The sequence below is a fragment of the Amblyomma mixtum genome, chromosome 3, assembly GCF_055824585.1.
Source record: "Amblyomma mixtum isolate Tamu chromosome 3, ASM5582458v1, whole genome shotgun sequence".
Taxonomy (NCBI): Eukaryota; Metazoa; Arthropoda; class Arachnida; order Ixodida; family Ixodidae; genus Amblyomma; species Amblyomma mixtum.
The window spans coordinates 337,091,758-337,118,341 of record NC_143014.1 but is presented as its reverse complement, the minus strand read 5'-3'; positions in this window follow the sequence as shown (position 1 = coordinate 337,118,341).

Below are 26,584 nucleotides of genomic sequence, written 5' to 3'. Positions count from 1 at the left end.
GCACACAACGTGCGGTTACGCTGTACCTGCAGGTCAATGAGAGTTAAAAGGAAGTACGGCTTTAAATTCACTTGCAAAAAATCTTGCATTACACATACGAATTCGGGAAACGTCTTTGTGCGGGCCGTGTACTTATGATTTGTGCGCGTGCTGTCCGCGTGGTAATTTAACTTCTTCGCGTCAAAGTATCAAGTGGCTTCTAACCCAGAAAATCGCCTCGTCGTTAATACGTGCCCACAAGTGCGAGCACGTGTAATTTTGCGCCAGTGTGAACTTTACCAATACTCTCTCCTCAACAAGCCACGCCTCCCTCGGTGGACTCGTAAGACACCCACTCTTTAAAGCGCCATTGAATGATGTGGGAACTTCCAGATCCTTCTCTTAAATCATAATTACCTGCAAGACGTAAATAAACCGATTACTCCAGACCATCCACCTCCTTCACACACCGGCAGCCCTGGTAGGACGTTCAACGACCTGGCCGCAGGATGCGCCCAGCCACGCCCGAACCCTACTTCTAATAAAGTACATGTGCGCTGAGTACTTTTATTTGCAATATGAACTTTCAGCAGTTACAAAAACAGTCCTGCTGAAACGCTGGCCAAAGCATTTCTTAACTGCTATAATGTCTTCATCTTACATATATATTACAATGTATGAGAGGTCCAGTCTAATGCTAGAATTAGCCTTGATATGAGCTGACTTACTCGCCTCATTATGAACAACACACGGCAGCTCGACCAGCTAGGCCTATATCATGTCTGAATCATGGTGTTCTCATTTTTTATCCAGAAATTAAACGTTTACCTGCAGAGATGCAGGCTAACGCTCCCTTTGAGTGTCTACTTGCTGCATAACCTTCAGTCTTCTCTCCTTTCTCCGTTTCCTCCACCGGTCTATGGTTGTTCTGAATTACGCTAAACTACACGGCGTAATTTTGATCACTCAGATTGCATGTTTGTTTGGTGTTGTCATCTCAACAAAGAGACAGGGAAATCTCATGCGCCTAACAGATTTTTTTTCTCCTGGTATTCCGACAACTACCTTGCTAATGTTTTACTTTATTCTTGTATATAAACTTAATGGCCCCTTGTCAGCTATTGTCTTGTTACTGATACGTCCTCGAAGCCGTCTGCGCCTATTTCATTACTGGTCTATCCCCCTAAAATTAATTTTTTTTGTAGTTAATTAAGCCATCTCCCCTCCACCGTATCCGTGGTAAATTTTTCATGCAGGGAAAAAGGAATTTTCACTTCTTTGGCAGACAAGACTATCGTGTAGTCTTCTTCTGTATCATCGTGCACTCTTGGTTTGTTTTTCTGGTTTATTGGGGCTTAACGTCCCAAAGCGACTCAGGCTATGAGGGGCTCCGGAAGTTTCGACAACCTGGGGTTCTTTAGACGTAATCACTTTTACTTTACTCGCCACGGTGGCTCAGTGGTTACGGCGCTCGGCTGCTGTCCCGAAAGAAGCGGGTTTTGATTCCGGCAGCTGCGGCCGAATTTGGATGGAGGCGAAATTCAAGGGCCCATGTGCTCTGCGGTGTCAGTATACGTTAAAGACTCTCAGGTGGTCAAAATTTCCGGAGTACTTCACTACGGCGTCCCTCATAGCCTGAGTCGCTTTGGGATGTTAAACTTCCAATAAACCAATGAGCCAATCACGTTTATGTTCGACTGATTACCGAGCTCTGTTCCACAAATCCGTGCCAAACCAAACCGGTGACACATTGAACAGAAGAGAAAGGACTCGCTCTTTACCGCTTTTTTGGCGCAGCAGTCCACGAGACCTGGAAAATAACGGAGCAGATGGAGATGTCCTCCAAAAGAGGCGGCCACTTCGCGCTTGACTGCTAAAGGCATCACTTAGAGTTACTATCTTCAAGCATGAGCGCTCCTGCCACAGCTAAACGGCGCAGTACGCTGCCAAGGAACTGTGAGCTGGATATGCTGCCACAGGACGCGCAGCAAGTGCCGGCACTCCACCCCTGCGCAGTATATACCCCCGCACCGTGACACACTGCTCTCTGAACAGAATTCCATTAACGTGGAATTTCTGAGTGCCGAACTGTCATGCGGCTCTTCACAACCATGGCATAATTCGTGGCGGCAGTTGGGAGACCATCGTACAAATGTCCCTTTTTCACGAAGCCCCATTTTGAAACGGAAAGTTGACGCAATAAATTTAAAACAGAAAGTCTTTGCAGTCGCTTGAACGCATATCAGTTGCACTCGCTTTAATACTCTGTTGTCCAGGAAGGAGAGGCAAGGTTGCCAATTCATCAGTACAGGAAACAACTTTTCAATCAGAATTTTTCTCATCAATCTTCAGGATAGACTGGTTAGGAATTCTAAGGAAAACCGTACAGTAAGGAAATGGAATGTGAATGTATGATTTGTTGTTGTAAAAAAGTAAAACCTTGGAGCAATCTGATGAACAAAGAATTTCTGAAGACCAGCTCCACAAGCCTCCACAGGGAGAAACAAATTGTCTCGTCGTATAGGTTCTCGTTGAGAGCGCCTCACAAAAGTCGCAAAAATTCTATGAATTGCCTGTACTTCTTCGCGCAATGCAACACCTGCATGACATATATAAGCTTCGAAACCAAGAAGATATTGCAAACTTATGCTCGTGCATATAGAGGCACCTCCGTGCCCATGCAAACCTGATGCAATAGCCCGATGGAATGCCCTGCCTGATAATATTGCTTCTTGCACAGATCGAGCAATTTTCCGCACTGAATTAGCGAATCACCTGTGTCTTACGTGATGTATTCGGCTTCATCAAATAATCTGATCCTGTGTTACTGTCTCCTTTAATGTTTTTTTTTTGCTCTGTTTCGTTTCATTGCTTTTTTGTTTCTGTTTTTGTTGAGCTGGTACTATATGTTACACACTGTTCTTGCCCCCGCCTTATGTAATGCCCACGTGCCCTTAAGGCTTTAATAAATGAAATGAAATGAAATGAAATTGTCGCCTAAGTAAGGAGATCCGAGAATGCCAATGAGGCCGACTACTCAGATACTGACGCAAAAGAACCCCCAAGTACTGCAAAGTTTGGAGTCCCACCTGCTGCGGTGCAAAAAATGTTGGTTTTGTTCCCCAGTGGCCTACACACAACCCCTTTCATTTATTTAGGTTAAGAGACGCACCTGAACTATAAAAAATGCTCTGTTACACGCAGAACTTTTAGCACACTCTTTTATCAGAAGCATAAGCTACCATCTTAATTTCAGAGTGCGGTAGAGAGAAGCCCCAATTTGCTGTGTTCTTGAGAATACTACGCGCCTAACTCTGCCGCTCTGTGAAGAGAGCGATCACTGAGGAGGTTAAGCGCAGAGTTAACACTGCAACTGGCAACATTCTTGAATGCCAATCGAAGTACAGCCACACGAACTGGAATGCGTACAAAAAATTTAAGTTCAAACTCCCGACTGGTTCGCCTGTATCTTGTGTCTGGCTGAAGTGGACTGAAATATTAACGGTGCTTGGTGAGTGGTACTAGGTTATTGAAAAAGCACAGTTTTTTAGAAACGGAACGCTGGCAATAGACCGACTTCACTGAAGAGACATCGGAGCGCTTTCTCTGTAGGCGTTGTTTTATGGGATCGTATTTAAGGATCGTTTTGTCGGCCACCGCTTCCGGTCTGCTTCATATACACGTATCCCAGGGTATTTTCACCGTGGACGCATGCGCTCATGCGAGCATTCACGCCGCCGTCATCGCCGGCGTCGAAGTTCATCCGAATAGAGTTTGGGGCAAACTAGCAATGGTCAATCAACCCAGCTTGCCGGCGCCGCTGTTACCGAGCCAACACAGAGGGAGGAAAATTTTTGCGTTTGTCGCCCACCTCCCTTTCTATCATCGTCGTCCGTGGGTGTTTGCAGCAACCTGGCGGTCAAGTAATTGCGATCCCGAAAGGCGGAGGACTCCGGTGCGGTCGGGATATATCCGCCCATCTCACCAAAACCTGTCCCTGAGGTGGGCATTTTTCTGTTACTTTCGCTTATGGATGCGCTCACGTCCTTACCAACTTGAAGAAATTAAACAATTGAAGAACAACGCAGGGTACCTATCGTCCTATATCACTCCGATTCTTAGTAGCAGATCAATTGTATAACGGGATCGTCGTAACCGGCATGCGAGCAGCGCGTCGAGGAATAGGTTGCACGATAAAGCTCAGCCCAAGCACCATGCCGGTTTACACTCGACCACTGCATGCGTTGATTAGAGGCATTCATAGCGGTGGCGTGTTCAAGATACGGAACAATCGACCTTCTTAAATTGCACTCTTTGGCTCTAGGATCGCCGCTGGGCCTAAGCTCCTTTCAACTGTGTACAAAAGACTTATTTCATTACGTGTTTTCTGTTACACCTGTTGTGTAATCGCAAGAAGAAAATAGTTTCGACTCCATTTTAAGTCCCTACCACTAGTCGCTCAAACCTATTCCTGCCTCTAAGAGCAAACAACGTGTGAATTCACTAGTGGCTGCTTAATTGCCGATTTTACCATGCTGGTGTTTTCAGCGGCCAGTGCCCGTACACATTCATCGCACTCATCGACGGTGCTACTCGCAAAGAGCAGGCACAGGCAGACGCTGCCGCCTGCCTATGTAAAACAAAAGACCGTGTAAACTAATAAAGGCGGATATGAATAGAATCCTAAATATTTTAAGGGATCCACATCAATGATACATGAGTACAGCGTGTCTTTGCTTACCGGAGTGCTCAAGAACTACAGTGCACTGCAGCTTCCGTGCACCTTGAAGAACCTCGGGCTGTGAACATGAATTTTACTCTTCAGCCACGAAATTTGTCAGTTAATGTCGCATTTAAAACGAAAAAAACCGTTTAAGTGATATTCATTTCATTTTACTCCTTACATGAGGCGTAATTATGACACAGATGCACATCGTTGTGTTAATCATTATTTACGCTCATTCATTCGAACACATCTTTAATATTGTGCGTCCGATGTACTCTAGTTGATCAGAAATACTTTTGTTTTGTAAAATCTGCTCCGCCGCGGTAGCTAAGTGGTTACGGCGCTGGCTGCTGATCCGAAAGACGCGGGTTCGATCCTGGCCGCGGCGGCAGTATTTATATGTAGGAGAAATTGTACAGGCCGGTGCACTGTGAAATGACAGCGCACGTTGAAAAATCGGTGGTGGTCGATATTTCCGGAGCCCTTCACTACGGCGTCTCCAATAGCTCATGTTGATTTGGGCCGTTAAACCCATAGCATCCAATTTTATATACTTTGGAAGCTCTGTTTTGCAGTGCGACCTCAGGAGAGCGATGAATAACCCCTTTTTGTGTTTTTTTTTCAGAATGCATGCTGTGGGTTATCCCCGAAGCGAAGGATTATCCCCGAAATATGACAAGAGAAGTTAAAACACAAATTTACGAGCGATTCAAATGTTTTTCAAGACAAAGGAATTTGCAAATAGCGAGTGTCCAGCAATATTTCGAACGACAGAAACGTCGTCTTTCCAGCATCAAGATTTATTTCGCCAATATGATGGGCGCTTCCATGGCTCATATTTGTTGTACAATAAATGTGCCTAATGCACTAGTCCTTCCATAGTACACTAAGATTAGTCCGCGTTCAGTGAAAGTAGTGAGAACGGCGTGTAACTGTACAATGCGTCTCTAAATACTTCTACATGCGGAAAACTTACGCTTAGTTCGTTTGAGAGCCCGCCGTGCCAGGAGTGGTATCGGTACTTCCTTCGAACGACACGTCCTGTAGTGGGTGCGCATGTACAAGCTTGCACCCCAAATTCTGCCACACTCTTAAAAACAACAGGGTTCATGCCAGATTAGGCGAATGATAGAGATATATTTTCCTAATTACACTCTAGACGCAGCGATGTCTGGCGATGGTTAGCGGTTGTCGTGAGAGTAAAGAGCACAAATACGGAATAGAGCAAGGAAGAACCAGATCTACACGCCGATTGTTGTTGTCCGAATCGCTTCTTCCAGCCACCGTCTGACATGAGACCAAAATATGCGACTAAGATGAACGAAAAAAAAAAAAACTAGTAGGACACAGTGCCGTAATGCGGACAGCCTACGGAAGCGGAGGTCTCTTCAAGTGTGGTCCGCGTTCCTCTTTTTCTGACCAGGGCTACAAAAGTTGGCGGCGCCTGACGGCCGGCACTCTGTCCTGGCCAACAGAGTGCACCACGTGCTCCCCGCAAGGAGTCAGCTTTCTCCCTTGTGTCATTTATGACTTCTCCTGCGAAACTGCGCGGCGTTCGAGCGAACTGTTACACACCACTTTTCATCACTTTTCTTTTTTCGCAGGGTGTAATTAGCGTTTATGACCTCTTGGTAACGTAGACTGATCTAAGGCAGGTGCAGCAACAGTGCAAAGCGGCGGGCGTCGATTGCTTCCGGACAACTGCGCGCTATGTGGCACGTTGCGTTGTCATGGATTAGCATGCTCCCAGGCTGCGTGTTTCCAAGACATTGTATTTAAGTCGTGGCGGTTAACACCCGAAATGCTGTTAGTGATAACCAGAATTTCATCTGCCGTTTTGAATGTAGGCGGCTATCAGTTTTAACGCGACAGGGTTACGAAGCTCGTATCGCAGAAAGGCGATGCCGGTGGGGTTGGCGTTGGCGTCTTAACACGTGAACCTCCGAATAATTAATCGTTTTGAGATACTGGGAATTGAACCCAGATCTTTAAGACTGCGTGATGCGCACGCATTGAATACGCTACGAAGGCTTGTTGGTTCGGAGTGAATGAAAATGCCGCCACCGTCTGGAAGACGTTGAAGTAACAAGCGTTAGCTGTTCGGTAGCGCCATCTATTATCCATGTGATGTATTGCAGCGTGATTAGGCTACTTTTCCATTCCTTAATGCGAGCGGGCGCCTATCACCTTGAAGACGGATATTTCTGACCAATTTCGCCTGAAAAAGTTTTTCGACTCTTTGGAGGGCTATTTTTCCTTACCTCAAGGCGGTAGGTGCCCGGTCGGCATTAGGTATGGAATTGTGAGCTGCCGAGTCTGACGGCATGGCCGCCATGCTATGCCTAACCTTAAGTAAATATTAACCTAATTAGACAATATTAGTGTCTAACAGGTCCTACTCATCGATCCCCTTACGAATATCCATTAGTTAGACCATGACGTTGTCGATTGGTTAATTATAAGCAATTTAATGCAAGCATAACCCAAAGAAAATGTTAACTTCATTAGTTAATTTTGATGTCTAACCTGTTCTAATCATATAGAGGATTCCAAATATCTTATTCATTTTATGATCCCTCATTAGTTACTGAGTTAAAATCGATTAAACATGGTCATGTGACCAGTTAATTATGACGCTACAAAAACAGTAACATCAATAATCCCCAATTCGATGTACTAATGACGTCCCCAAACAATCACCAATTGGGTTGCTATATCGATTTAGTATTGGGGCCGCCGTCTTAAATTCATCGGACAGAGTATTTCACACGGAAAGGAAATGGTAGCAGACCCCAAGAAATCGAGAAACGTGATGAATACGAGCTAACGCTCATAAAAATGAACTTAATGAATGCGTTGTGGTCTTTGACTTCGTAAAGTGTGTTTGTGCACTGATGCTTACATAAGTGATTATGTGTATCCGAGCTTTGAAACGACACCCGATAACAATCGCGTTCTACTCGATAAAGATTTTAAACTTGCTGCCACGTTGTAGAAATTAAAATAAATGCGAATAGCTTGCGCTCAGGTACGATAGGGGGTATTGTGACCGTATTCTGTTTGAGTTTGGGTTTATGGAGTTTTACGTTCCTACTTGGCTCAGGCTATCATGGAGGGACGACGTAGTTGAGGGATTCGGTGCTTTCGGTGACCTGGGGTTCTCTAGCCTGCACTAAGCCCCTACAGGGGTTGTGGATTTTAATTTACAATATCAGAAGGAAACCTTTGAAGACGTGAACTGGTTCGAGCGCGGAGCCCGGTGATAACACGACGGTTCCGTCCCAGCGGGCGGCAGCCTGGGTGCAACCCTTCGCGACCCATAGGGGCTTCAGACGGGCAGGCAGCGGCGACTGGACCTGTGTGCGTCATTTTTGTGCGGATGTCAACAACTGCGATGTCATGGAACCCGTGCTGCCCCAGCGCATGTGACGTACGCGTCTGTGCGCTGTTGTGGTCAAGGAATGCGAAGCCAGGAGAGACGTAGATGTCCATTACGGCCTCTACTTCTGTTTTTTTCTCTGTCACTCCAAACTTCCTCCCTTCGCTTAGAGCGTGGTTGACGCGTCCATCTATATGTGAGATAGTTACTGCGCCTTTCCTTTCCTCTAAAGTCACAATCCCAACGGAGATACACAGCGGCCAATTCAGGAAAGAGCGTCACTGCATCCCGTTCGAGATCTCTTCGGGCGGCGATTGGGCTGCTTTAAGAGGCCTTCTAGAGACTCCGAATGATTTTACCAACGGGCAAGGCATCGCGCCGAGCGGGCGCGACGCCTTGCGCGACGCCTCACGCTTAATGGTGAAGCTGAAGCGTGCTCCGATTTTTTTTTACATGTGACTCAAAAGACAGAAGATGGCTGTTGTCGCAGCATTTTTCGGCGAAGCTGCTACTAGCCCTTTTGGGGGTTGTGCGGCGGTGACGGTGGCGGAGGAAGTGGCGCCGTAGTTCCGCGAGTAGCCGAAGCTACTCGCGCCTGTCACCGAACAACGCATTCGGTTGTGATGCGACGCGATATCCCCAACAGTTCTCATAACAATACTGGCGCACTGGTGCAGCGGTTAAGCGATGCGCCAATGTCCTGCGGTGGAAGGTTGTGCCATTCGGCGGGGCTTCCAGACCAGAGTTGCTGCTGCGAATACAGTTTTCACGACTCTTCATTAAATTAAGTGCCATCCGCCACGGACGAGACCCCTGTGGCCCACCCAGGTTGTTTCTCAGGAGAATTTTCGCTCACAAAACTGACGATGACGACGCTGCATATTCTCCTGAACCGGAGCCTTAGCTTTAACACTCTCAAGCGCATCGTACCCTCTCTACGCGCGTCTTCCTCTTCACTTCATATGTGGAAGAACGCGCACTGCGATCACTGTGAAAAGCGCACTGCTGCTCCAGTTGGATGAAGACGCTGAAGATCGACCGCGATTGAACGACTAAGAAAATAAACTTAGAGGGCGAATGCCATAGACATTTTTCGTCATTGCGGAAGCAACCGCGACCTATAGACCTCGGAGACGAAGTTTTATCAACGAAAATACTAACTCCGGGCGAGTAAGCCATCTGCGCAGCCCAGTTACTAAATGTTCAGCCGTCCGTAGCAAAGACCGAAACGAACGGACGAACGACATCATTTTTACTTCCCGCTTTCTTGCTCTGCTCCCCTCTAACTAACCAACTTTGATGTCATGTTTGCTAATGACGACATTATGCACTTTTCTAATCGAAGCACTTGAGAGTACTCAGCTACTGAAAATAATAATGATATAAGAGAAAAAAAATGAAAATTGCTTTTCGAGGCAAGGAAATGGCGCAGTAGTTTTCTCTCATCCGGTGGACATCCGAACCGCGGAGTATGGGAAGAGAGGAAGGTGGGAGTGAAAGAAAAAAAAGAGAGGAATAGGTTTCGCTGTGGAGGGCTCCGGAATAATTTTGACCACCTGGCGAGATTTAACGTGCAACTGACGCGCGTTTCTGAGTTTCGCTTTCCCCGAAACAGGGCCGTCACGGTCGGACTCAAACATTGGAACTCCTGCTGAGGAGCCATATAATTTTCGTTCCATCCCTAGGCGCACATTGATAAAGAAGTGACTCTAGCCAGAAGGAGCCGCTTGTAAGCTTCTGCTATCGGGAACATGGAAAAATGTGTGTCTAAGTTACAAAAAAAAAAAGCAATTTCATGTGCATAGCTTTGTATTGCTTTTGAGGTACAGGCGCCTATGCGGGCTCGTTTTGCATTTTACGTGTATTTTTTAAGTGCTCTAGATAGCTTCATTAAAACAGGGTCTGACAACATTCGATTGTTTACAGAGCACCTGTGGTGTATCGAGGCAAAAGTGAAGCTCCAAAAGCGAATGTTGGCTCTTCCGTTGTGAACTCGGCTTCACCGCATACACCGGAGACGACGCACTGCGCAAGCATAGAGCAAGTTGTGCACTGATGCTCTTGCACAAACCTGCAACTTTCTTTTACTGTTCCTATGTTGGTCTCCCTCTCTCTTAACATCTTCAAAAGCAGGTAACGAATGACAGAGTGATTGGCGACGATGTTCCAACTGCTGGAGGCTGCCATTTTGGCTGTCATTACGGCCGCCGATACACAACTGGACGTCCTCATGGCAGATAGATACTTTGCAGGATGCAGGAATATTGAAAACGTTGCCACTCTGCGAAAAAAAAAGTATTTGCTGTTCCATACTGTTTCGTTCACAACTAGGCAGAAGACTTCTTTTCATCAGTACTGCATACTCCAAAATCCTCGGTACCCGCCTGTAGGTACTACGGGTGGAGTAAATTGCCATCGCCCGGCACTTACACGCAACAATTACTCGAAACAGCCCTATTACATGGACAAACACGCCCACACCTACACTCGGTCTGTTGCGTACATACAAGCAGCTTAAAAGAACGTCAGAGCTATCTTGGGTGGTGTTAGCTTTTTAAAGAGGTGCCTCTTTTTGCCGTCTATGCTAGAGGCAACTTTCTGTGGCTACGGAGTCGAAGCTATCATTATGTGGGAATGACTTCTGAACTGACCTGATTCGCGCGGGGTGCTAGGCTTCCAACGTAAGTCGTTGCCCCGCCCTTGTAGCCCTTACTCCATGAACACGATACGTTATCCCGGTGTATGAACATCTCGATATGTGGAAGTCCAGGTGAAAAAAAAACAGCCCTCATACGCTGGTGTTATTTGTTTGAGATTCGCAGAGATGTCGCTCGGAATAAACTGATTGAGACAACCCAATGACGAAAAGCGCAGCTAAGTTCCTCTTTATGCTCATAACCTCATACATTGCGCACAGTACTTTGAACACCACACGTGCCCTTCAGTATAGGACCATTAATTTCAAAACAGATGAATTGACCGGATTGCACTATAAACACGCTGTTTCTCCGCTCTGACTTCGCCTACTTTCATGTGCAGCTGTGGGTGTCTGCATGGATATTATGAGTTCACGAAATATATATTAAGCGAATAACTGAGGCTAACACTGACTAAAATTTTCGTATTGCTCACTGTTCACTTCTTTAAAGGTTTACATAGCAACAGGTTCAGCGCAGCATCAGTGGTCCAAAGCGTAGATAAAGGAAAGAATGGCGGAAATAATTTCAGAAATTTGCCAAGACTTAAGGGAAAAATCTGCTGCATTTGGCGGAAGCGTAGCGTATTAGTCACGGACCATCGACATATGTTCTCAATCTTCATACATATGAAATGTGAATAAACGATAACCAAGAACGCACTTGCACAAATTGCGAAGCATACGCAGTGGTTTATTGTAAAAGAAACGAAAACTAAAAAGGAAACTTCAGTCTGAAAATGCGTTTCACCAACTTGGTCCTATTTGAACACAGCGTTGACGCATCCTTGGAACTGTCATCTACATTACCGCGATCACGCAGCAAGTACTCGAATCAGCGGAAGCTGATGAGATAGCCCCGATATTTTGAGAGGCGTATAAACCCCTTTTTGAGGCTGCTGTTTCTCACAATGATTGCCGTTTATAGGACTCAACTGGAGCAAGTGGACTCTTTAGTTGGGCCTGGGTTACGTGAGCTCAGACTGGCTGCTCTCTTCGGCCATGTATACCTTCTATGTTGATGGGATCCACATGCACCTGTGACTTACTATGGATATGACTTTAGGGCTAGATAACACTTCAATACTCTTTATTCCTAATGTTTTTTCCCTTAAATTAATTGCAGGCAACTTCTGGAATGCGCAGGCTGTATTATTGTACTCCAGACGCCGTAGTTTGAAAAGATTTTGTTTTCCAATCATTCGACTCTTTGCCATTAATCGGCCAGTTCCTGATAAGTTACGAAACGCCAACTGCCGTCCCAGCCGCTGCCATAAACTAAACTACGCTACCATTTTTAGCAAGCCGTGTTATCGAATACCTTTTGGGTTGATGAGGGGTAACTCATACAAAAAAAAAAGAACATAGGGTGGTTGTTTCCTCCACGGCCGACCAGCGCCGAAATAACCAGCGCAACGACCGACGCATTTTACATACCAAACTTTCCTTTCCGCGGCACTTCTATTTGGTGAAATCAGCGCGTGGTTGTGCGATGAAAGGTTGGAATTAATGTTGAAACTGGGTAAGTGTTATCCGTTGGCAGACTATGAATCTGGACTTTCTCCTTTAGAACAGTTCTGTGTTGACGACATCCCTCCTCACCATGGTGACCTGACATTTAATCATACAGAGGTGTTTATCATATTCAGCACCAGTTCACTGACGTGACTCGTGGCTGAAGCAGCTGACGTCCCAAATTCCGGGAAACATATGCGTGACGGGCATGTTTTTCGGACAATATTACACGAAAAACCAAAAGCGCAAGCAGGAATGAGCCTACTACGAGGACAATTTTTGTTTTTGACGATTTGGGGTGTTTAGCATCCCGGAGCTAATCAGGCTATGAGGAACGCCGTAGTGAAGGCGTCAAGAAATTCAACCACCTGGGGTTCTTTAACGTGCATTGATATCACACAGTACACAGGCCTCTAGCATTTTGCTGTCATCGAAATGCAACCGCCGCGCCCGGGATCGAACCTGCTTTTTTCGGGTCGGCAGCTAAGCCCCATTACCACTGAGCCAGAGCGGTAGCCCTTTTTTATTATTATTGAAGCCGCAGTCAAGAAGTCAATAATAAATCAGCTGACGGGCACAACTGAGTCATTAGTATTCGAAAAGGAGTAGCTTCAAGCCGTTGTTCGAGATCACTTGCCAAGCGATAACGTCCAGCTGCGTAGACCAAGCGATGGTGCGAACCTTGATGTTTATGAGCCGCCTTACAGCAGGGAAAAGCCAGCAGCTTTTTCTTTTACGTTGCAAGCACAAGCTGAAAAGAGATAAACTGAAGCCATAAATTCAAGGTGTGGCGGCGCCATCGTGCTCGGGAGCGAAGAGTTTGAATGAGACCAGCTTGTGAAGTCTAGGTATTTTCTTTCCTTTGTCGCTTTCCCACTTTCGCAGAAATCACTTTCTCGGAATAGATGTGGAGGTCTCCATAGCAGTGGAGAAGGCTCTCGGCAGATGGCAGCAATGCTCTACGGCGGGGAATTTCATGCCCTACACATACACACATTCAGTATTTGCGGTCAGTAGCTCAATAACCAATGGCGGCGTTCGGTGGAGAAATTGGCGTAGGTGCTGTTTTCTTTTCAAGCGAAACACTTTTTTCTGAACTGTTTTATCGACAGGGTGCGATCGAAACTCTTAAATGTAGTTTGCTTTTCTTTTACCGCAGAGAGGATGGTTTGGAAAAATAGGGTCAAAATATATTGACGCTATTCCAATAAAACACGGTTACTATGTCTCCACAAAATACCCTTACGTCCTTGAATAAAAGCACAAAAGCTGTTAATGCCTGATCACATCGATTTTATTCGCTTAGGTTCGCATTGAAAACTCACAATCTTTTACGTATAACAAAAATTAATGGAAGAAAATGCCCAGAATACCGCCTTCACCCAAGGCGCCAGTCTACGACCCGTCGGCAACGATCAGAACGGCCAGGCGATCGACCTCCTGCGCAGTAGACACAGAAGAACGAGGAGTACTGGTTGGTGAATTAGCAACTTGTCTTACACAGGTCGTAGCAGTCGGACACAGGCCGCTCAGGTTACAAATGCTGCCGGAGTACCGTTAAGAATGGTGCCTGCATAGTTACATGCACAGTCATTGCCCCTGTGGTTACTCAAATAACATTCTGAAATGACCTGCGGAAATAACGCCATGCGACCCTTGGAGCGCCCGCCGTAGACGATCAGGCTTGCTCCTGAACATTGCTGCTGAATGGTTGCATTCTTCATCCACGGCAGCCAAAGTGGCTGCGGTCCTTAGAGGAACGAGCGCTCATCAATGTAAAATTCGGTTTGCGGCCAAAATCATAAGTGGCTGGACGCAGAAAAAACCCTTTCCGCAACAGCTCCTGAAAAAATTTCATGGTTGATTGGGCTTTAACGCCTCAAAAGGATTCAGCCTCTGAGGGACGCCGTAGTTAAGCCCTAAGGAAATTTTTATCGCCTGGTGTCCTTTAACGTGCACTAACATCGCTCAGTACTGAAACAATTATCAGTAGCAGGTATTAACATCACGAAGCGACACACTGGCTATGAGGGACACGATGGTGCAAATGTGTCGAAGATTGTACAATTTGTAAGATTTGCGTTAGAAGCGATAGACTTAGGGATCCCGCTCAGCCGAAGAAGGGAGCGTCTACGTCTTGTCAAGGAACAGACGTCATATGTGGATGTCTGGGATGAAAAGAGTTTACTAGAGAACTTTGCCTCAAGCCACGGAATGCCTGAAACTACAGAATTTGGAAAATAAAGGGTTTTGCGCAAATTAAGATCTCGGTAGGATTTTTTGGGGATATGAACCCTTAACTCTTTCGCCGCTAGTAATGCTCGCTGTCGATTAGGCCTCGAAGGCACGTTTTTACGGCTGACATATAAAGGCCATTGATATGTACGTCGTGTGGCCTTTCAGATGAAGTGAAATCTTATGGCTGTGTACTAATAAGTGTGTGCGTGATTAGGAAAGCTCTAATTAGGGCAGTAATAATTAAGCGAGCAGCAAAGTGCACGTTACCGTTTTATATCATCTGTGTTTGACGTGCCATAGTGGCGCCGGCATGCAGCAAGAGGAAAAATCCCGCTGTGTGGTGGGTGCCGCCGCCAGAAAAGATGGCGCGAGCCGCGTGGAACCTGCGTCCGTTTGGAACACTGTTTTGTGACCTCCTAACGGCCTCTGTAGTGAAGTCAGCACTAATCAATGTGTCTGTCTGCAGAAGGAACATTGTTCGCGTAAATTGCAGAGTTGAAAAGATTTAAGAAAAGAAATTTTACTAAAGTTTAGCTGGGTTTAACGTCCCAAAGAGACTCGGGATATGAGGGACAGCGTAGAGAAGGGCTGCAGAAATTTCGACCACCTGGGGTTCTTTAACGTGCACTGACATCGCACAGCACACGGGGCTCTAGTGTTCGTCTCCGTCGAAATTCGACCGCCATGGCCGCGATAGAACCCGCGTCTTTCGGGTCAGCAGCAGAGCGCCATAAACACTGAGGCACTGCAGCGGCTCTAAGAAAAGAACGTGGAGTTGTGATAATTGTGACAATTGTATGAACCAGAAGAAAAAATAGTGACTGTGTGTGAAGAGAAACAGCTGTAGGGAGACATCAACGCTATTGCTTCGTGCTCTTACAGGCGCAGCTTAAGCCTCGGATCCCTCTTCTTTTTTTTTTTACACGTAGCGTCTGCCACACGTTCAACCTCTAAATACAGTGCCCATGTTCACTGAACTCTTGAATGGTATGCCGGCGATAGTTATGAAAAAAAAAGAATATTGCAGCAGGTATTAGTTTTCCGCAGCCTTATTCTTATGCGCTCTGGTCTCTCCTGGACGCATACTTATTGGGGGCGATTTCGCGGACTGTTTCGATTGCAAAACTCTTGGGCCGGAGCCCTAACAAGGAAAGGCTGCGTGTCACAGCGCATCTAGCGGCGATGTAATGCCTAGAGACCACTAACGTGTGGCATCGAAGTTTAATTGGTTACTCTGCTTTCTAGAGGGTGCTTTGAACCACATGAATAAAATGCTGCATCGCCAGCAGCTCGGGAACTCTGTGCGGCAGAGAGGAATTGTACATGTCATTTCTTATCATACTGGCGTCGCTAACACCACGCAGATCCTTGTATACTGAACATTCACCAGCAGCCACGGGGATTTAAGGTGTCCTGCGGGAAGTGCTCATTCTCTTCAAACAGTCCACGATCATGAAATTTAATACACCTTACCCTTCGTGCTGCTCGCCTTGCTAAACAAGATGTCTACTTGAAGCGGAGTTATACCGTGAAGTGGAGTTGTACCAACGACATAAGGCTGCCATTTGCAGCACGTGGCGCAAGGAATAGTGGGCTCACACGCGTGCGGTATAATAGCGCTTCACGTGTGGTGCGCCCTTTTCAGACCTTTCCGTGCATCAACCTGATAGCAAATGAGGCGCTTCGTACTTTCTTTGCCCCCACGAACGAACTGCAAAAAAAAAAAATGGAAGCGTTCGCAAGAAAGAAATTAATATGCCGGCACTGGGCTTCACACCAAGAACTAGCCAGATAGCCTGCCATATAGCCCAGCAGCGCAAGCGTAGTTAACCATGTTGTGAAAATGATAATTTGGGCAATTTTTCTCTTTGTAAAGACAAAACACAGCAACAAATATATATATCACAGTCACTATTCTATGTGAATAAGCTAGGAAAAAATTTACGGGCGATCAATTGGATTGGTGCGAAGCAAATGCGATACCATGCTTCTTTCACTTGCGAATCTGTTACAGTTCTTATTATATTTAACTTCTGAGTTCTTTGTTGTTAACTTCGCAGTCTATTGCAATTCTAATTCTATTCCAATTCCGATTATGCTATTAGAATTCATGATACCACTACCTGTGCATTGGAGTAGCGGTGAAGCGACGCACCACTGCACAGGCTGGTGGTTGTTTAAAAACGCAGCCACCGGTGGGGCTTGTGACACCCAGGTTGCTCTTTTGGAGCAATGTGAAAAGGAATGGCTCGCTCAAATTAAAAGGGATCATGACATGACCCCCCAGCAAATCGTTGTTTTACGTTCCGGATAGCAGCCACCACGTTGTTATGCCTACTTTAAAAAAGACGCAGGGCTCTGTGTACGCATACATTTGAGCAAGACATTGCAGTTAGAAATTATCCGCTCTAAGCCCCTCGAAATGTAAGAGACGGTCATTATAAAGCAGCCCGAGTGGCGTCGTAAAACGACAGCACCACCGTCTCCTGTAAAGCTGCCGCGCAATTCTGTCGGTGCGATGGCCGGCCGTGACAAACTTTAGTGAAGGCGCCAAAATCGGGCAGACAATAGACAGAAAAAGGAAGGACACGGGTCTTTGTTGCCTTTGTCCCCCTGTCGTGACTACCCCCTTGAACCCTCCGCACAACTAGCTAGAACAATCAACAACCCACTCCCTTACGCTGACTACGTGACTACGCGCTGTGCGCATTTCAGTCCTTCAGTCCTCACGCGACCGCTATGGAACGCGAGCGCGCTAGTGTTGCTTGCCTGCCACACGGTTCAGAGGAGCTTTTAAAAATTTAATTACCAATTGCTCGCTGCATCAATAGAGGTGACATTTTGCCGAGTTTCTCTGAGATACATACCGAAAAAAATGCGATAAACAGCTCGAGTCTGAAAAATAGTCTCACCACCCTTTCAATTTCTGTCCGGACAGTTCTTCAAGAGACAGGATGTTTTGCACGTAGTCTAGCTGTTGGTTGTGTCATTTTATGTTTAGTCATTCGTAAAGTGATTTTATTTTTAGTCAGATTCATTTTTGCTGAATCATTTTTCATGAAGCGGCTCCCTTCCCTCCCCTACAAGTGGCGATGGGGAAGGGCACAGCGGCAGCAGGAGAGGGAGACGATTGGTAGCTGGAAGGTGGAGAGAGAAAAATCCCTCCTAAGCACCTCCTAGGAAGTTTATGCTTCATACCGATGCCGACGCCGAGGACACCGACGGACAATGTTCGGCTCCATGACCCTACTAAGCAATCACATTGCAAAACGTTTGAAGCTATGTGTTCTTGAAAAATTCTCTTTTGAAGCCAAACGCATCACTAGGCTACTCAACACCGCGCTTCGCGTGAGGCGGAGGCCAGATTTGCCACTTCTGCGCATGCGCGAAACCGAGCGACGTCACGAACGGAGCAGGTGGCCGCCGTCGCCGCCGCCGCAGACTCCGTCGCCTGACCTTTCGCCGCCGCCGCACGCTACTGCGCATGTGCGCCCCCGCTTGTCCTCCTCGCCACCTTTTGACCTTTCGCCGCAGCCGTGCGCAGTGCGCATTTGAAAGCAGGGGTATATAAGGCGCGCTTGCCCATATAACAGGCGCAGACACTTGCCATGGATGGAGAAGCAGCAGTCGGACGGCACTGAAACACCGATCCAGAAGTGGTAGCTTTGGAGCTGGCTGAAAAGCAGCAAGAGCTTTTCGCTTCGAGATATCCAGGCTTAACCTTAGCTAAGCCGAAGCCATTTTTTTCTAACCCAAAGGTCTCTAAATTTCCGCCGTTTAACAGGAGTCCTATGTTTAAGCTTTGAAGGGTTTTGGAATATACGTTAAGTGAGGCATGGAGACGACGCTGACTCTAACGCGTGCTGGAAATCAACTATAAGCTGAATTCCGACCAAAATCCGTTTTCTTAATTGCGCGACCAGTTGTAACAAATGCGCAAATTTTCTCTTGAAGCCGCATGGGCTGCAAGGCTTCGCGTAGCTAGCTACCAGTTGTCTCAGTTTCCAGATAAGGAGTGCAGATTATCTGGGAACGAGTAGTTGTGTCAGGGCTTACTTTTGAGGACGAGATATTTCGCTCAAAGACAGAAGTGCTATTGTAGTAAAAATAATTCTAGAAGTCATGCTTAGGTGCTCAACGCGAAACTACAAACAACAGTGCAGGAGGTGTGGGAAGGACGCTTGTTGAAGGAAGCTGACCGCAACGAAAAATATTCTGGGAAAAAGCCTGCCGAAGATGGGTTGAAAGCGGTGCACCTGTTAAACAGATGTGCGGTAAATTGCAGAGGAGGAAAAGAACTAAATAACTTGCAGGTAAGTCTGCAGGAGACCAGAATGCAATATGCCACTAGGTTACACAAAGCGTCTAAAAGGGAGGGGGTACCAGGTGATTAAATTCAATACGAAAGGTATTGGATTTCAACAAAAGGCATGTAATTGCGAAGGAAAAGAAAAAGGAAGAAATCACATAATGATAAATATGAAGAAGTGCACTACTGTCTAGAAAATGATCAAGGTGCCTTAAATCACGAAGCGACCTGCACCTTGAGGCTAATAAAAAACTGTTCAAAGGATAGAAAAGGGGCTAAGTGTGATAAACCATCCGCCTGAACTGGGATGCGCTCAAGATGCGCGCATTCACTTCCTGTGCTTTCGTGGGAACGGAATCAAGCTATAGAGTACTCCGTATGCTCCCTACAGGTTTTGCAGGATGCATGTGGCCGCACATTGCTGGGTTGTTCTCTGTCACGATTCCTGCGAGTGTGTATTGAAACAATGAGAAGCAGTATCCATTAAGGTGAGCGTACGTGACGCTAAGCTCACCGAGGCGCAGGTGAGCAGCAGCAGCAGTAGGGCAGCCGCGGACGCGGGTCCACGAGCTGCGTCCGAGCGTCCTCAGTGCCCGTGCACCTCCAGGCGTGAGGTGCACGTTTCCGTCGGCTGAGCCAACGCTGCTTTCTGCGGAACCACCACGCAGCAGGTGGAGATCCGTGCGGCGGCGCAGTGCAGACGCCTGACTCCCGTGCACCGGTGAGCAAAGCCTGGGCCGCTGGCGGCACGAGACATATTCCGAGACCCCGTGTATTGAAAAAACTGCGAAGACACAAGCAACGCCCGGATAGACAACACCCGCTTCCTAAAGGTGGAACTTCAGTTTTGCGGTAAAAATATGGTGCAGGCTGTCGTCATTTTCTGAATTATCAGAAAGGTATTGATCGGATGTGCAATATTAGAGTAAGAAAAGCATACACTTAACAATAATCAGCAAATATTGCATATGTTTCTTCGGTGTGCTGGCTGATAGTGTCACTCACAAAATTTTTCAGAGGAAAGTAAAAGAAATTGCAGTGCGTCGATGAGCAGAATTCCAATGCAAAACCGGAACTAAGCCTGAGTCGCAAATTTTTCGCCTCGATTACGCACTGCAATGCTGAAAAAAATTGCGTCATATGTTCCGTTTGACAGAGTAGAAGTAAACTTGATCTCACTACCATTGCTTACGGGCTGCTCTGTTCATGATGCTAGACTGTTATTAAGAGTTTGCACATTTTTTTTTCCTTTTTTCTCTGAACGCTCGCAGGTTGTCATTATTGTGGTATTCAACCTTTTATTTCCAGACACATGTTTTGGTGCTGTGTTGAACGTCCTTTGTTTGCAATGTTTCCACCTCTCACCAAGAAATAGCGCTGACTATTTGCACCTTTCTGGCTTCCAGAAATATAAAACTGGGCACTATAGCTTCCGCACTTGGCGCACCACAAAAGCTACATTTCCTACTACAAAATCAGGATGACAACTTCGTTGTCGTCGTACGCAAAGACACCTTCCGCTATAGTACTGGGCCACCCCTGGTCCACCTAGGGCCGCGCGATACTTCTTAAGAATTGGCCGGGTGTGTACGCTAACGGCACGTAGCTGAGTTTAACTATCCTGCGTCACATGCTGGACAGTAAGCACTAGTGCTTAAACATCGGAATGGGAGTCGACGGTGCCTTCCTTCGCGTTAAAGGCAGAAAAAAATTACACTCAAGTCCGATTACGCGGAGGAATGCGAAGGCACGGGTTTTGAGGAAAGGAACGGTTTTTGAAGGGAGGAGAGGGCGCAGTAGCTGCCAAATCTTGACATGTCGGTGGACACTTCAACCGCGCCTTAAAGCATGCAACTGAAGCTGTATATGTCATCGTTGCGAACCCTTGCCGCTAGTTAACCTCCAATTTCACATCTCTACAACTTGGTGAACACCTCAACCGCACCCTAAGGGAAAATGAAGTATCAGAAAACATCCAATTTAAGGTGCGTATGCGAATGGTCCGAACCACTGTCGCAAGATTGCCCTCAACTTGACATGTAAGCCATATGCAAAGAGAAATGCTATGTCGCCACCCAGAATGCTGTAAGGCGAACGGTAGCTCACAATTTTGGTGAATGCATTCGGGAATACTGCCGCCACATTAAGGTCAACCATTGAAGACAGCACTGGGATTTTGTCGGTACCTGCGATATCTGTAGCATATACTAACGTCGTCCCTTCGGTGGACGCATTTTTGCGCTGCGCGTCCCTTTCCATCATTCTTCCTCGCTCCTGTCTGCACGTAGCAGCGATTGGGACTAAATTTGCCTGTGAGTTCATCCCTTTGGTGCGACGTCACCACTATCGAAATTTGCCTGGTCCTGTAACGTGACTTTGGCGTGAAGTAATAACTCCAAATTTTGCGTTATGCCTCGAGACTTTGGTGTGACGTCATTATCTTGACACGTAACTCATTTTTTTGCAAGTAATTCCTGTCACGCGGCTTTTGTATCACGTAATCACCTTGACAACTGACTTTCAATTTGAAAGTGGTCGTGCCAAGGGAACCACTAATTACCCAATTAGTCTCGCTAAATAGTGATGACATCTTGGATTCTAATTTCCTTGATTTCTACTTAATAAATCATTTTTCTTAATTGTATTAATTTCTTAATTGGTTACTAATTAACAATGTGACATCATTCTTCATCACGGCGTATAACACTATCCATTTATTCTTCAAGATTATTAATCTTTTACCCATTCATTCATCTCGAGGGACGTCATCGTGAGGACACATTTTACGGACAAGTTCTGCGGAAGAGATCTGCAGGCAAAATGAGCTATATAATGCTTTCTCATCAATATATGTCAAGGAGCACGGTCCACGATCTTGATGTAGTGCATGACAACGCATGAAAAGCAGCCGTAGGGCTTGTAGATTGGCACTGACAGGCGCGCGCGATCTGTCTCGCGCCCAAAAAAGCGTTCGAATGTGCACAGTTCGAACTCCTGTGCAAATTCCTCGCTTTCATGTCCCTTCCCTACGAACCACGGAGCACGTTCGGGTTCATTGGCTTTAAGCTTCAACCACGGGAACAATTTTGGTACCGTGAGGCACTGGCTGAAGCTGCATGCGCGCATCCGTGATTTAGTTCTTGACGCAGAAAGGACCTCTGCTGAATCCAGTGTAAGCTTGCATGAGGTTGACAAGAGAATGCTTGCTAAGGCACAGAAGGGTGAAATGACCGAAATACTTTATGCTTGTTGAACAACTAAGCGGCAGCTTCATAGTCAAGTCTTGACGGTGGAAAGGCATCTCAACAGAGCGTAGTGGCTTGTTACTTGGTTTTGAGTAACGTATAGGCGAGACCTCCATTTGCAAACTGGTATTCAAGGCGCGTTTGCATATGCTACATACTGCCAAAGTGAACCCTATAACAACTAATTTGCCAAACTGGGGAAAAGCTGCCACAAGCGAAGCTTCCCTTCAAAGCGTAAGCGATGGCCTGATTGTCTTCTGGTGTGCAGCAAGCAATAGCCATCCAAAGACGGCCTTGTTCTTTGTTGCGAATTTTGGCGCAGTGAAAAATCTGAGTACAAATCAGGGTAGCTGGCGCCACCCACTTAAGAAGACGTTCCTTTAAGTCGGTTTTTTCCGCCCAACAGCTTCAAGTCGTGAGGCGCGCACTAAGGGAAAGAAAGTTGGGACCATGCTAAAAAATCGAAACAAATCTCGATATTAGTCGACGCTCGTGACTGCCGGCAAAACTCACCAGAGAAGCTTTCGACGTCACATCGCCGTGGTGGTAGCTGGAAGGGCGCCTTACAGCACTGCCAAGTGGGTTGCACTTCCCGTGCATACGGCCTCGGTGGACGTCAACCTGGAAGGCTGTGCAGGCGGCCATCTTGTTCTCCGAGTTTGTTGTCCTAGCGCCGGACCACGGTGACGGCGCGATGGGCGAGCTCGACGACCAGCGTCGTTCCAGGTGAACGATTCGCCCAGGCTGCAGCATGGCCTCTCTTGCCGTGGGAGCACCCCACTTCCTGTAAAAACTCGCCAAGACACGGACGTTGCAGTCGGTAGCCACTGCAGTGGCTCTGTCGTAGCGGGCGGAGGGCCAGTCAGGATGTCTATGAGAGAAACGCAGGGAATGGCCGCTAATCGCAAAAAGAAGGGATCTGCACCGTGCGCGTGCCGGAACGAAAGCCACGGGGCTGTTCTTCGTTTTTTTTTTTTCTCCCCTTTCTTCCTCGTGCGGAAGGAACGATTCTGTCTGCACTTGGGAAGGCCCTGTACACTCGAGCAGCTGTATAAAAGCAGTGCCCCAGGCAGCCAAATTTTTTTGTGGAGAAGGTATTGAGCCTGCAGAGACTACAAGTAACAAATATATTTGATTTTTAAATGTTTCAGAGTTTATTTTGTTATTTGGGCACGAAACCTTAACACTTCAGGCATGTGGAGCCAGCCAAATCCTTAGCTGGCGTGCGCGACGCCCGCGTTTTCTGTGCTCCTGCAGCTTGTGACTGCGCAAACTTGCTATGATCTCAAATTTAAGCAGAGGCTCACTAAACTCCTGCTTAAAAAAGAGCTTTCCCCAAGATTGCTTCGTCACAAAGTGCACGAGTGCGGAAAAAGCAGCCGTCGCGCACGCCATCTAAAGATTTCGCTGGCTGTACCACAAAATGTCTTGCTAAATGCCTCGAACCCACCACAAGCGACTAGAAAGGCAAGCTTAATGGCACCTGTTTCCCTTTGGCACCTATTACCCCTATCTTTCTCATTGTTATTTAAGCAGGGTTTCTCCTAACATTTATCGACGCAATCCTGGCTCCACAAAAAAAAAAGACACAGGTCCAGGCCGTAGAACCTGTCGCTGTCTTTTGTGCTCCACAATTCAAAAATTCTTCGCTGCATACTATTCAAGCGGTAATAAATGGTGTGCTAAACTTCAATCGCATCGCATCGTCAGTTCGCGTTCTGCCTATTAGCAGATATAATTGCTTGGGCACACAGTTAAGAATGCAGGGTTACGCTATACCTGTAGGTCAATGAGAGTTAAAAGGAAATACGGGACTACTTTCACTTAAACAGAAAAAAAAGTCTGGCATGTGTCATCTGTCTGCGGGTAACATCTTTGTGCGGGCCATGTTCTAATCATTTGTACGCGTGTTCTTCGCGTGGGAAATTTACGTTTTCGCGTACATTTATCGTGGCGCTTCTAACCCAGAAGCTCGCCTCCTCGTTACCCCTTACAAAAATGAGCGTTCAGTTTCTGGTGTCATGTTCATGTTTTCCTTGTGACACATTAGAAGGTCACCACGAAGGCAGGTACTCATGTCTTTCGACAATAAAAACTCAGCAGAGACTCTTTGGCGTTAAAACAGAAGATTTCCTTATGTTATTAGCCATCAGCCACTCAAGTGAGTTTTCTCGTCGTTAACCTCCATGCAGAGATATAGCACAGCATATTCAGATGTTATTTCACACGAATTTCTCTCATGACATTGCCTTTGTGGTACGCACAAAGGCATGCATGAAATAAATGGAACAAGCGCCGGAGGCACTTGGAAGAGGGGGGCGGGGGGGGGGGGCTATAATTTACGCTTTTATGACAGCGTCGGCAGTCTAGAAAGAGAGAGGTTGTTTACTGGCCAGTGAAGATTTTCTTGAAAAAAAAACAGTATGCTTCTGGACAGCTAGCTATTGAAACATTACATGGAAAATTGGATTTTTTTTTGTTCTTTAGTGTCGAGATTAGTGGCGTTACCTCTGATCGTTATTCAATGCGATGAACGTATCGCTCGGTGGCGTTAATATGAGTGACCAAAAAACGTGCTACCAGCAAGTGTGAAAGAAAGAACTTCTTTTTGTCTGCAAAGTGTAAAATATAGGCTCGAAGACATTGATACAGCAACGAACAACGTAATATCAAAGGCTCACTCAGTCGCAGGCTCCATATAGTGCGTCACGTTGCAAGCGTAAGCGCGCGCTGTTGTCAATATAACTCCGAACAGTGCAGAAAGGAACGCAACAAGAAAAAAAAACCCGTGACAAGCATGCGATGTACCAGTGCACAAGATAAAAAAGAAGACAGCGCAGTCTCTCAATCTTCAGTCACTTCATCATGTGTGTTTATATTATTCAAACGTTTGGATGGATTAGAAAGATGTGTGTCGCTACCATGCTCGCAGGTTTTGAAGCTACCTAGCGCATTATTCTAGTAATTTATGCCCCGGAGTGCAGTTTTCCACAACGCTGTGGTCTGTACCAAGGATAAGGAGCGCTAAGACAGTAAAACGGGCAGCTGCCGTTCTGAGACTTGTAGTTTCCCAAGCGGTTTGATACGGCTAATGCGCTGTATGTCAAGGCTCGGAATACGTTGGTACCCCCAAGAGGCCTGAAAGGACCTTCTGAACAACGTTGTTTTCCCGTGCGTGCATGTAAGATGCTTCTGCTACATTTACACGCAATGGAAAGAACAGGAAACAACTGTGGCTGCACATATCACGCCACATAAGTTGACTAGTTAACGTCTGGCCGCGTGGTGTAGTGCAACACTTGCACTGACACGGAAGGTTAAATTTTTTCAGTTCAACCAAGTCATCCAACACATTTAATCATCCAACACATTTAGCATTGATTCAATTAAATCTTTATACAGATTTTTTCTAGTGACATTGGAGAGGTACTGCATTGCAAATCGCACTTGTAACATTCTGTACGCAAGCACAACTTCACGCAGATAACCTCTCACGGTACCACGCATGTTTTCAACAGAGCATACTACAACTCTTGGTAGCAATCGACATAAATGAACTTGCATAACTGTGCGAAGAAAAATCGTTCTGGTCGCGAAGAAACATAAAGCGGGACACGATTTGTCGCACAAATAAATGAACAAGACCGAGACCTCCTCTCTACACGGGCAAGAATAAGTTTGTTCGACTAGTTCTTTCCCATGTTGACGCCCAAATAAATACAAAAAAAAACCCCCGATGGATCCTTTGAATATTGATCCGCGAGGCGCTCAACACATTCATGACATACCGTATCTTGGAGAAGAGGAACAGGGTACACACTGACATGTTTTACTTCTTTTGTACCCGTTGTGAAAATGCAATAAAGGAAAAAAAAAGTGGCGTGGTGTAGTGGTTAGCGTGGTAAAACAGGGTGTCTAAGGTTGGCGGTTCGAATCCGCGTGCAGTTTTTTCTTCTTTTTTCTTTTTTGTTTTTCTCTACTTTTTTGTTTTGCCTGTTATTTTGCATTACTGATCCCCATAATTGGATCGGGTTTTGAAACGGCAGGTAATACATGAGATAGTCACGAACAAATCATCAGAAGAGCATACATTAAGAACACACTAGAACCACGGTGGCCAATTCGTTTTTGAAAGCCATTAGGAATTCATTACGAAAATCACCAGAAAGTCATGAGAAAGGCATAAGATCCTAATGTCAAAAGTCACTAGACTTTCTAAAGAAAGTCATTAGATTTTTTCTTAAGGGACGATATGTGCACAGGTGTGAGTACGTGTGATTCTAAGCCACTCTGTATTTTACTAAATACCCTCTCATCAACAAGCAACGCCTCCCTATGCGGACTGTCAAGATGGCCACTCTTTAAGACTCCATTGAAAGTTGCGGGAACTTGTAGGTCCTTCTCGTTAGCAAAACTTATGTACATGATGTACAGCCCCCATCAAAAATATACCGCCCAAGGTGTTTGCTTACGGGGCCTGCAGCGTGCCCAGTTATGC